General features: G+C 47.5%; 1 protein-coding gene across 1 annotated transcript in view; it reads left to right on the top strand.

The window, feature by feature from the left end:
- Alpk2 (alpha kinase 2) overlaps positions 1 to 12,683 on the top strand; it is a 106,879-nt gene that overhangs the window by 53,807 nt on the left and 40,389 nt on the right. The gene's annotated exons all lie outside the window — the stretch shown is intronic.

Below are 12,683 nucleotides of genomic sequence, written 5' to 3'. Positions count from 1 at the left end.
GTGGGGTTTGGAGCATTGCATCTACAATTCAGGGAACTAGAGGATGGTGGGAGTTATAGAGGCCAGAGGAGACAAGGGGAATCTTTACTTAGTACCTGCAGAGGGAGCACAGCCCTGGGGATGACGAGGTTCTAGACTTGTCAAGTCTAGAACCTCCAGAACAGAGAGAATAATGCATGTTGTTTAGAGTCACCACACTGTGGTCACGTGTTACTACAACTTTTGGGATCTATGTAGTTGCTAATGGTGTAACGAGGTTGTGATTAGATCCCCTCCTCCCCAGTTTCTCCTTTAGAACCTCCTTCTAACACAGCTCAGGACACAAAGGTCACTGAGGGAAGAGGTAGGATTGGCGATTGGAGGAAGAAACAATAATGAGTTTGTGCTGAGGGAAGCAAACAGGCCAAAAACCGGATTTTGGGCTTTATTAAGCAGGATAATACTCTCTCCAGTTGGGCTCTGGTACTGTGCAGTTTTCTAAATTTCTCTCTCTCTCTCTCTCTCTCTCTCTCTCTCTCTCTCTCTCTCTCTCTCTTTCTTTCCTTCCTTCTTCCTTCCTTCCTTCCTTTCTTTTCTTTTTTTTGAGGGACCTCTGGTTCTTGACTTTCTTTTTCTTGGTATCAGAATTATTAGCACAGGCTAAGGAATGCTATGAGGACAGGGGAGTTGCCCCTACTTCCTTTTTGAGATGCAGGAGCTGGTAGCCACATGTCTACCTACTCATGGAGGGGTAGCAGAGGACTAGCATGTAGGAGCCTAATAGTCATCCCCATGGGTGTCTGAGATAGTAGATCAGAAGCAGGCATAATTAGAGGGAAGTTTTGTTATTTGTCATGCATCCTATAAATCCCTGCATGTGATTGGGAACCCATGAGGGAGGCAAGATTGGTTCCAGAGATAAAAGCAAGGGAGAACATAGATGAATGCCTCTGAGAAATAAAGTGTGAGGGTGTTCAAGTTATCACACGTAAACAACACTTCACTTCGATTTTTGCTCAAGGCATCTAGGTGCTTTTTCTTTCTTCTTTGTTCCAAAGTATTTCCCCACCTACCAGCTTCCCAGAAACTTCTTTGTGAATCATTAACTGTCTTTTCCTCTACAAAGCAGGGGGGGGGGCAGCTTGTTTGGATGGGTCGACCTAAAAGGGCCTCTAAATTTTTAGTGTTACCTCTTCTCTGGTCCTCTCTGGGGATGCAGCTCAGCAGTGCTTGGGTAGCATGCACAAAGCCTTGGGTGAATCTCTAACACTGAAAAAAAACAGACATGATGGCTTCTGCCTGTGATCCCAGCATTCAGAAAGTGGTGGCAGGTTGGTGAGAAGCTCAAGGCCATCTTTGGCTACACATCGAGTTTGAGGCAAACCTAGTATACACAAACCCTACTTAAAAAAAACACACACACACATGTGTAAGGGTTTTAACCCTAACTCTTCAAATGCACCTTGTAACGCTGTAAATCCATCCACATCTTGATGCCAAGGTACCCATCCTCAGTATATGAAGCCAAAGTGATGCCGCTGCTCCGATGTCTTCTTGGTGCTATGTGCTAGAAACCTTGACTATCGCCGGTGCTTCACATGATAAAAAGAGCAGCACAAAATATCCCTGGTTCCCTACCCAAAGGAGAGCACAAGGCTTCAACTTAGGCCTCTAAGAACCAGGAAAACCCAGCACTAAATTAGCGGCGATGAAGAAATCTGGTTCCACAGAAGATACACATTAATCAAGACATGCAATCCAGGGGTTTTTTTTTTTTCCCAAGAGGGAGATCAGTGTCTCAACAGGGATTCAAGAGGATACAAGAACAGAGAGTGTGAATAAGTGAGTGAGGAAGCAAGGGGAAAAAAAACCAAGCCTTCCTCCTTCTATCAGCAAAGAGACACTAAACCAAGATCAGACTGGATGGTTGACCACCCATCTGGAACCATTCTCCAGAACCCACCATGTGTCCTGCACTAAATTCTGTCCTCCTTTCCCAGAGTTTCAGTGTCCCCAAGTCTGCTGGATAAAGCTACCTGGGAACATCGTCAGGCTCATCTTCGCCTGTCCAGGAACCACACATGCTGTGACTGGCTTACAGGAGACATGGCCTGTTTGTCAAAAAACCACACAGGAGAGCCTATGACTCTCCTATTGACCTAATGAAGGAGACATATGGATTGTGTCAAGCCCAAGCCTGCATCCTCTTCTCGCACAGCAGGCAACCTATCTAATATTTGTGTTTGTACTCAGATTTTCCAAGTGCCGAGTGGCATCTGTAGTGTGCACTTTGAAGCCCACGCTGAGCCGGCGAAACACACACATAGTAACTGTGACAACTGTTTCCTGTTTCTGAAGTTTACAAGAACTTGTTCTGTACGAGGTATTATTGTCAGTGTAGTACGGTAATTGTCACTCCCTTGGTTTTGATTTTGCTCAGGCTCTAGAAACTGCAAAGAGCTCTTGATTTGGAAACATTCTCCTAGAACCTGAGTTAGATTTAGTTTTTCCACTTGTTATCCAGTATCATATCTGCAATGAAGTTTCGACCTGTGGGAAGTAAACACTACTACACTACTCACCCAGGCTGGTAGCCTACAGCTTGGATTTGTTCTGAGCCCTTTGTCCCTGTAGGAGGGGACTGTGGACCAAGGAGGTCTGATGCCCTCTGAGATAGCATGTGGCCATCTTATTAAAGGCAAAATTTCTGACAAGCCATGTCTTCCCTGAGCTTTCAAAGCAGTCAATACCCCACAAAGAGGAAACAAAACTGGGGTCCGTGGCCATTGGGCTTCCATTCTGTGACTGTGGTAGTTTTTACTGGTTCTGGACCTGCAGCCTCCAGAACACAGCAGGGCCAGCATTAAGACCATCTGCCCGAATAGATTAGCGATGAGCCGAGGTTGCGGATGCACGCAGGAAGGAGAAGCAGAGGTAAAAGGCAGATCTAGAAATCATGAGGTACATGTCTGGTGCTCACCCCTGCTACAGCCCCCCAAGCTTTCCCAGGTACAGCTCTGGGCCCCAGTCACTCATTCTTGGATGTGTTAACAGGTTGCATCCCTTAGAGCTGCAGAAAGAGATTAGGTCTAGAAGCAAAAAAGAAAACCTCTAGTTCATTTTGTTGTCTGCCTACTAGCAGGGCACAAGACACCAAAACTGCTGTCACCAAGAGGAAAAATAGACTCAGAGATCATGTGGATCTTTCCATGTGCCGCGCGGGTCCAGGACGAAACAGGGGGTTCCGAGTTCTGAGCTTCAATCCTTTTTCCACTGCCCTGCTCTACTTTCCTTTCACCTCCTCATCCAAGTCCTGCTCCCTTCCAGACATAAGAAAAACAGACCAAACCCAGATTCTGACTGTCCAGAAGTGCCACGTGTAGTTGGCCCCGTCGTCCTGCATGTTTGCCTTTATCCAGATTATACTCTGTGGAAGGCTCACCCTCTCGTCTTATAGTGAACTTCAGATGCAGCATAGTCACGAAAGGAAGACAATGGCTTTGCTTTCCTTTCCTTTCCTGTTGCATGTGTGTGTGCATGTGTGTACGCATTTCGAATGTGTGTGGGCCCACATATGTGTGGAAGTGCATGCCCATGTGTAATCAAGTGTGGAGGCCAGAGGTCAGTGTCTTTCTCTGTCACTCTTCATTTCATGTACTATTTCAGAGTTCCTCCTAGGAACTCCTAGGGTCCCTGTCTCCTCTTTCCGAGTTCTGGGATTATAGGCAAGATTCCGTGCTCACGCGGCTTTTGTGTGGATGATGGGGGATCCGAACTCTGATCCTCCCTCTTTAAGGAAGCATTTTACTCCTCTCTGCAACACAATACTTTATTGACTCACCCTAAATGAGATGGCTACTCTCTCTTCTTCTTCATCTTCTCTCTTGGGAAAGGTGGACACATCTCTTGACAACACACAATCTAAGGCCCTCAAGTCCTACCTTCGGGTACCATTTTATCAACATCGCCTGGATTAAGGCATTTAGCAGAGAGTCTGCGTGTGTTGAGGGCTACACGGGGCTTAGTTATCAGCAGTACAAGTGCTCCTCACACCACTCCCATATCATGGAAGAAGCACCCTTAATACATGAAGCTGCTGGTTTGATTTCCAGTGCCTCACGCCCACACGCATTCACAGACATTCTGCACATGCAGAATGCTACAATTTGAGGAAGTACATGTGAGCCCCAGAAACCCCCTTCTCTCCCTACAGGAGATCCAATAGGTATTTTACAAACTCTCTAACTTTTCCAAGAAGTCAAGACAGGACTAGTAAACACCATCTGCCTGGAGATTTGTCTCCTGGAGTAGAGGAGAGAAGAAAGGCCATGGAAGGGACTGGAGCTTTTGGGATCTCATTTCAGGACTGAGGGTTTTTGACAACCTCACATAAGATAGTGACCTCCACGCCACTGCGTATGACTTTAGCATTCAAAGTCTTTAAGTGAAGCCTCTTTCTGGGCAAACAGGCACTACCTAAAAATAAACCCAAGGTCTTGAAACATTCTTGTTTGCCTTTAAGCTTTCTTTGGCTTGGGACTGGACTGTCTATTTTCAGTTTTGCAGCCCTAGGTGGTATGGATTTGATCTACCAGATGACAAATGGCCTAATGACACTGGGCCAGTCATGAGGCCATAGTGAGCTGGTTATGGAAGGGGAGCTGGGGATAGCCTCATTTAAAGATTCCTGGAACCACAGGAGAAATTGATGGTGTGTAGACAGCCCTGGAGGACATAGTGCTATTTGGACCTAATCCAGCTAAGGACAGAACATTAAAAGCACGCTAAGAGAAGAATACAAAAGGGAATTGAAGTAGGACATGGTAGGACATGCTGGTGCTTCTCAGTGTTGCCCAGATAAAACAAGTGCCCTAGGGGCTTGGTTCTCCTGGCCCTGGGTGGTGTGTTTGGCTTCCAGAGCCCTGATGATCTGTCTTCTTCTCATATTTCTCCATTCCTCCTCCCTGACTCTACCTCAAGTTCACCTTGCCTTGGGCCCTTTTGATCCCTTGGCATCTCTACCAGGCCCTTGAGTTCTCTTCCTGGGAGCCACACCTCTTGCCCTTTGTGACTCTATCCCTCCAGTTAATCTCTACCAGGGGCTGCCTGGAGCCTCTGGAGGCCTATGGGGTGAATCTCACATGCAATTCATCCCTCAATAAAATATCATCCTCACACCCGTCAGGAGGCTTTAGCTGTCAACAGACTAACAGCAGCCTAGACATAAGGACCTGTTTGTTATAAGAAGCCCAGGAGCAGAAGATATCCATGTTGTTCTGGTCCGTAAGACCCCCAGTTCTCTCTCTCTTCTTGTCCCACTTGCCAGTCATAGCTTTTCCTTCTTGTCACCCCAGGACTGGGTTTATATTATATTACAGCTGTGGCAATAGGTTTCCTATTTTGACTAAGGAAAGGGGAAGAAGACACAAAGTTCCTGCCAGCATTTGTAACCGTTGAGCTTTAGATGTGTCTCTCAAGAGTTCACGACTGGGAAAGTTAATCCTCACATTCATTTGCTTGCTGTAGTATTTGGAGGTGGGGGCCATTGGGAAGTCATTATAACTGATGAGGTCCCGAGACTGTAGAGAGCAGAAAGAGATACGCTTGCTGTATCTTGATAACGCGATGCCCTCTGCCATGTTAAGATGCAAGAGAAGTCTCTCCACAGGTTCTGGGCAGATGCTGGTACCACACACTCTTGACCTTCTCAGACTCCAGAACCAGAAGTCAAATAAGCTTCATAAATGACCAGTCCTACGTACTTTTTATGGCCACAGACAAAGGACTAACGTAATACTTTACAGAAGGAAAGCAAAACTTATGCAGAAGTCCTTTGGTGAGATTCTCCGTATATCCTATTAGACAGACTGACCTCTGAGTCCCATCAGGCAATATAGGAGTCTGGGAGGGTATAGGGCTTCCCAGTCTCCCTGGTTGGAAGTGGTAAGAGAGGAAGGGATTGGGGATATTGTGGTGTTAGTCAGCCTGTAGTTACCATGCCTGCCGCTGCTGAGGACAGAAGATCCCTTCAAGCGCACAGAGGTGTGCAGGGACTTTCTCAGCATAGATACATACAGCCCAGAGGCACAAGCCATGCTTTTTGTACTGTAGGAATTGTCACTAGAGGAAGATGAGAGTTCAGGGCTCAGCCCCCTCCCGCAGCCCCCAGCCCCAGTGCTGTCCCATCCATTCTGCCATTAGCACAACTTGTCAAGAAACATTTTCTTTTCCATGCACATCTGTGCCTCTGGATTATAAGCTATTTGAGAGCAGGGATCTTACCTCATGCTTTCTGTTGTTAGAGACTCAAATTAGCATCATGCCCTTTGCTGGAATCTGGGGCAGTGTTGTGAACGATGGGGAACATGGCCTCGAACATCATGCTGTGGACAAAGAGGCGGCACTTGTGCCATGAGACCACAGCAGGCATACTCAGGAGGCAGGATCTGGTTAATGCAAACAAGAGAAAGCAATGTGTTTGGGAAGAGTTTCCCGTGGAAAGAGCTTTAAGTTTTCAAGCATAATTTTGCTTTCAAAGGGGACTGGCAGCGCTTCTAATTTTACTTTGCCATTTTTCTCTCCTTGTGTGGAGTCATCTGTTCGCTCCTTCAGTTGAGCTGCTTTGGCCCCTTCTCCATGCTAGACCCCGAGACTCAGGAATGACTAGCAAGAGTTCCTGCTCTTACCCATGGAGGGGAAGACACGTCTACTAGCCTTGCTTCATGTCAGAAGGACCATTGTGGTGTCTATGTGTCTCAGAACTCAGGAGTTCTGGGTTTATATTAAGGGATGTTACCAGCCTTTGGTGTGGTTGGGCTTGTTCTAACTCTGTAATAAGAAAATCTAGATTTAGCCAGGCATGGTGGTAATCGCAACTCCTGGGAGGCAGAGGCAGGAGGATTAGGAATTTAAGAACCTCTTTGGTTATATAGCAAGTTCAAGGTCAGCCTGAGCTTCAAAAGACTATATCAAAGCAAGAAATAAAAAGGAAAGAGAGGAGAGGGAGAGGAGAGAGGGAGGGGAAGGGAGGAAAGGGAAGGAGAAGAGAGGAGAGGGCAAGGGAAGAAAGGGAGGGAGAGGAGAAGAGAGGAGGGGAGTAAAGGAGAGGAGAACATGGAGAAGGGAGAGGAGGGAAGAGGAAGGGAAGGAGGGGAGAAGAGGAGACGAGGGGAGGGTAGAAAAAGGAAAGCTGTGTTGGGGGCTGAAGGTGAAGTAGTGCGAGGCTCTGTGTTTGATCTCTATCAACTGGAGGAAAAGCAAAGCTGACTTGGTAAGGGTTCAGTATCCAGACAAACACGGCTTTAGGTCCTGGCTGCAGCGTTGACTCTGGGACCCTGGGGGAGGTTTCTGACCCCTGAGCATTGCTGAGCTCTTGTGTCCTCCCCAGCACTTCTCAGCTCCCACTGTGTCCTTCGCTACATGGTCCATGGTCGTGGAAGTCAATCCATCTCCTCTTAAGTGAGCACAGCGTTAGGCTCTCTCAGCAGAGATGAGGAAGTTGAGGAAGAAGGGGATGTTGCTCCACAGGAGTGCCATAGCTGATGTGGGCGTGTATTCATCATCTAGTCTGTCCAGCTATGGGTCCAGTACCTGGTCCAGCCACAACTGGGATTAGCCTAATGATGACCTTCCTGTGGCCAGCTCTGTTTGGGATTTGGGGTCCTAAATGGTCCATCCTAAAGGCCTCATGGCTGTAACAAGATATGGCACCCTCAGAGGCCATACATAGCCACCAGAGACTAGTGCACACACAGAGAGACGGATCATTCTGAAGATTCCCCATCTGCCACTCATGGCCCACACGGTCTGAGGCCTCTGTCTCCATGCTCGCCAGGGCCTGGACTCCACTGCATACGCGTGCCACTTCATGTGATCCCTGGTCCCTGCCTGACCTCGGAAGAGTTATTTGTTGCTTTCCCAGCAATTCCATTCCCGCTCTGGCCTGGCTAATCCAATGAACTTCTGTGCTACCCGGTGGCCTGACCATCTACCTCCCCCTAGGACTGCATCCCATGCACGCTGTCCTCCTCTGTCACTTCCTTCATGCTAGGACACCAGAGAGTTTCCCTCCATCTTCTAGTGTTCTTCCACCGTAGCTAAGAACCCTTTGCATCATTTCCCTTACAGGGCCTACTGTATGCTTCCATCTCCTGCTGGGAGTCAGGCTATCCGCCTACGGGTTAATAGAGGCAAGAGCATCTGTACTTCACGATTATTTTCAGAACAAGTGAGGAGGCCTTTGTAGAGCTCAGGGCTCTATTCACAGGAGCTGCTCCATTTCCTCTTTGCCTTATCTGCTTTTTTTAAATTTTTTTTTACCCAGAACAAGGGAAACAAATGTCAGTATCTTCTGGGTATTAGGCAACCTGCCAGGCACCTGACAGGATGATGCTGACGTGCATGTGGCTGGCCTTAGAGGAAGAGACAGTGGGTCAGGGTGGCTAAAGTGGTTACCTGGGGTCTTGTGTAGCGTAGTGGATTAAGCTGGAGCTAATGCAGGCTGCTGGGCATCCTGTCTACAGAAGACTGTGACAGGAGCTTCCTCCTTCAGCCATAAACACTCTCCTTTTGTTTTGTTTTGTTTCCATACAAGGTTTCTCTCTGTAGCAGTCCCTGGCTGTCCTGGAACTCATGTTGTAGACCAGGCTGGCCTCGAACTCACAGAGATCCACCTACCTCTGCCTTCCAAGTGCTGGGATTAAAGGCGTGCGCCCAGCTAACCATAAACACTCTTTGTTTTCACCCAAACGAGAACCACTTTATTACATAACAGCTCTCCCTCTCTAGCCCAGAGTTTTCAATACCCCATCCACTCAATAATGGATGCAGCGAGCAGTAGATTTTCATTCACTGGGTTTCTTTCATAATGACTGCCAAGGAAGGTCTGACCCACCGAGAGGGTGTGAGCCTGTGGTTTTCCTCTCTGCGAGCTGGCCTCTGAATGAGACAGGCCCGTCTTTCTCTCAGAACTGACAACTCCACACCTTAGAAGAAACGGGGAGTGGACCATTAAGGCTCAACCCTCAGAAGAATCTCACAGGTTTCCGCCTCCTTCCTAGCAGGGATTACCGGTCTTCACTGCCAGGCTCAGTACAGATTGCCTATTTCTCTGTCAGTGTGGTCATCAGCCATGAGTGGCGAAGAATCAATGGTGCACCTCACAGGATTTCACATCAGAGGTGTGGCCATCACAGTTTGTGGCCTGGAGTTAACTCCTGAAGTCCCACGGTTTTATGTGCCTACTAAGGTTCCTCGGGTACTCAGAACATCTGGTCTCAGTAGCTGTCCATTGTGTGCTCGTCAGATGAAGAATTTATACAAAGACCTGCCACCTGCAGGCCAGAAGAAGGTGTTGGATCCCTTGGAACCTAAGTTATACGTGGCTGTGAGCCGCCTGATGTGGCTGCTGGGAACTGAATCTGACTCCTCCGCACGAGCCACAAGTGCTTTTAACTGGTTCCCATCTCCCCAGCACCAAGATTAATTTTTATTTATGTATGTGTATCTCTCTCTCTCTCTCTCTCTCTCTCTCTCTCTCTCTCTCTCTCTCTCTCTCTCTCTCACCATGTGTGTGTGTGTCTCTGTGTGTGTACATACCCTATGTGTGTGAGACCCCGCAAAGGTTAGAAGAGCCATTAATTGCCTGGAGCTGGAGTTACACTTGGTGTGAACCACCTGACATGGGTGGCTGGGAACTGAACTTGGGTCCCCTGGAAGTGCTCTAAACCACTGAACTGTCCCCATCCCCACAGGGGTTTTATTTCAAAGCCAACCAGGGAAGGCATGAGCACACTGCCTTAGCTATCATAAACTTCAAGTGTGCTGCAGCACAGGTGGGAATCAGAGCCACCTGAACTGGGACTTCCTTGTCCTGTTCTCTCAGGCATCAGCTCATTTATGCAGTCCTGGGGCTTGAACCCCTGCCCCCACCACCCTGGATCCCAGACTCTCTCTTTTACCTTTTGGTTTGAGCAGGATGAAGTTGCCCAGGCCTGAACCTCACTATGTAGCCTACACTGGTGTTGAACTTGTGATCTTTCTGTCTCAGTCTCCTTCATAACTTGGATTGCAGGCTTGTTCCACAAGGTCAGCTTCAGATATTCATTTCCTTTTAGAATAAGCCTATTGCTCTGCCAATGTAGTAGTCGTCCAGGAAGGGGTAAGGGTAGATGATCTAAATGGAGTCCTTTGGAAGAAATTGCATGATGTTGGGCAACTAATTCTTTTGTTTGTTTGTTTTTTGTTTTTCAAGACAGGGTTTCTCTGTAGTTTTGGGAGAACTGTCCTGGAATTAGCTCTTGTAGACAGAGATCCACCTGCCTCTGCCTCCCCTAGTGCTGGGATTAAAGGCATGCGCCACCACTGCCTGGTGGGCAACTAATTATCTACACAGCAGCTACTTCTAGAAAGTTCATTGGTACTAATGAATCTGTGATGATAGCAAGACCTTAAAATAAAGGACTGTTGTGGGTGGGGGAGACACGGGAGGAACATGGATGTGGCACATGAGTGGGGGATATGTATGGGGAACATGGGTGGAGGCCATGGAGGGTGGATGAGCAGGGAGACATGAATGAGAAGGGGCATGAGTCGTAGAAATCTGTGTGGGAAGGGACATGGGTGGGTAAGCACATGGGTCATGGGAGTTCAGGCAGAACAGAGGCCCAAGAGGAAGGTGTGGTATTTTCACAGGGAGGTCTCTAAAGTTCTCCTTTCTGGCCAGAAGCTGCCAAACTTTCTGTGCTTAATAACTTGGTAGTTTTGGCCGTAGATCTTTATAAAAAAAAATCTGAAACAATAGAGCAGATGAAGAGAATACTCTCCATATGTAGGTACTCAGGCCCAGGGAGGAAACCATCCCAGTGGGTCGGAGGACAAAGGTTGCCCGTGGCTAGTTCACAAGTACCACATTTCATCTATTACAAAAATTTTGCACACTCCATAAAGGCCTCGCTCCTCACTTCCTCCAAACTACTTTTGCCATTTTCAGTGTTCTATCTTAGTCCAATGACTTTTTAAAAAAGATTTAGAAAAAGAGTAAACACATCCTTACGAATATCCTACCAGTGTGTACCATCACAACTGGCAGAAGCAGGCAGAGCTCTCTTTTTTGAAACACCAGTATTGGAATGAATGGTGTTTTATGGTTAGAGCCTCTTGGCCTGCCTTTCTCCCTCTCTCAGATAGACAGGCTGGCCTCAAACTCTTCATATAGCAGAGGATGGCCTTGGAGACCTGACCCTCCTGACTCCCCCTACCGAATTCTGGGATTACAGGTGTTTACCATCCCACCTGACAAAAGTCTCCTTCACAGTAAGGCTGTCCCTAAGCTCAAAGCAAAACTCTTGTAGAGTTAGAAGTTTCGCAGGTGACCTTGAGCCACAGTAGCCCCCTTTGGTACATCTTTCATTCCCTTAGTCTTTCTTTCAACAGTCATTGAATGTCCATTGTGTGCTTTCTACGCTAGAGCCTTGATCACACATAGAATGGGCGCTCTTAAAGACATGCCCTTGCCTGGACCACTTTTTAGTATGTTGGAGGCACTCAATGACTATTGGTTGGATCAGTAAATAGTCTTAGTCCTTATGAAGCTCAATAATAAATTTCTTCTTATGCAGTTTGTACTTTAATGCCAATGAAATCCAAGTCCACTGGACACAAGAGAAGCTTAAAAGAAAACAAGAGAGAAATCACTGGTAGGCAGAGAGCACCACAGGGGCCTGGGGAAAAGGTGTGGTGAGCTTTGTCCCACTTCCCGCTGGCGGTAGGTGCAGGAATTAACCAATAAGCCTCTGGATTGGAGCTTCCTGTGGCAATGAGCATTTCAGGTCCACCTTGTTGCAGGCTAGGAGAGTGACTGCTCTCTCTGTCTTCTGCCTATTGAAGTAGGGCTCTACAAAGCAAGAGTCCCCGGGGCGAAGATGGAGGGGCTCCCCAAGAATTACCTCTGCTCCTCTTGGCTGACCGAAATGGTCAAAAGGCTAAAAGTTTCAAGAGACAAGAACATGGCCAAGAGTTTTCTTTCTCCTTAAATAATATCTAGAATCACACATTATTCAGACAGTGCTGGGCTGGGCTTAGCGTTTAGACTGTAGGATTTCTCCCTTCCCCTCCCCCTGCCCCTCTCTAGCCCCCTCCTTCTTTCTTTCCCCTTACAACTTACATAATCATCTCCTACTTCTGGAGAAGGTGGCTTCTTGTCCCAGAGCCTCAATGAAAAGTTCAGAATTTTCAATCTGTTCTGGGTCAGACTTGATTGGCAGTGCTGGTGTCCAATTGAATCTCCCTTGCTCCACTAGAGGCGGGCTTCAGGGACAGGCCTCACGCTACTCTTTTCCAGCTTTATTTTCTGAAGTTCTGGGGAAAGGGAAGGATTCTACACTTCAGGGATTTAGAGGAACAGGCTTTTCTCACCGCCTCCGCATGCATGCATGCATACATGCATGCACTTTTGGAACGGGAATCTCGCTATGTTGCCCCGGTTGGTCTTGAACTTCTGAGATCAAGAGAACCTCCTGCCTTGGCCCCACGAGTACTAACATAACAGACATGGACTACCACCATATCTGACTCTCTCTCTCTCTCTGCCTTTCAGTAACAGTATTAATCAGGAAGCTGTACTATTTAGGGGACAAAAGTTGCCCGTTGCTTCTTTGTGAGCAATGCTGGTATCATCTGTAATGGTGACGTGAAAGTCATCACTC

Source organism: Arvicola amphibius, chromosome 5 (genome assembly GCF_903992535.2).
Source record: "Arvicola amphibius chromosome 5, mArvAmp1.2, whole genome shotgun sequence".
Taxonomy (NCBI): Eukaryota; Metazoa; Chordata; class Mammalia; order Rodentia; family Cricetidae; genus Arvicola; species Arvicola amphibius.
The sequence above is the reverse complement of the archived record's forward strand: the minus strand, read 5'-3'. Positions and strand labels throughout refer to the sequence as shown.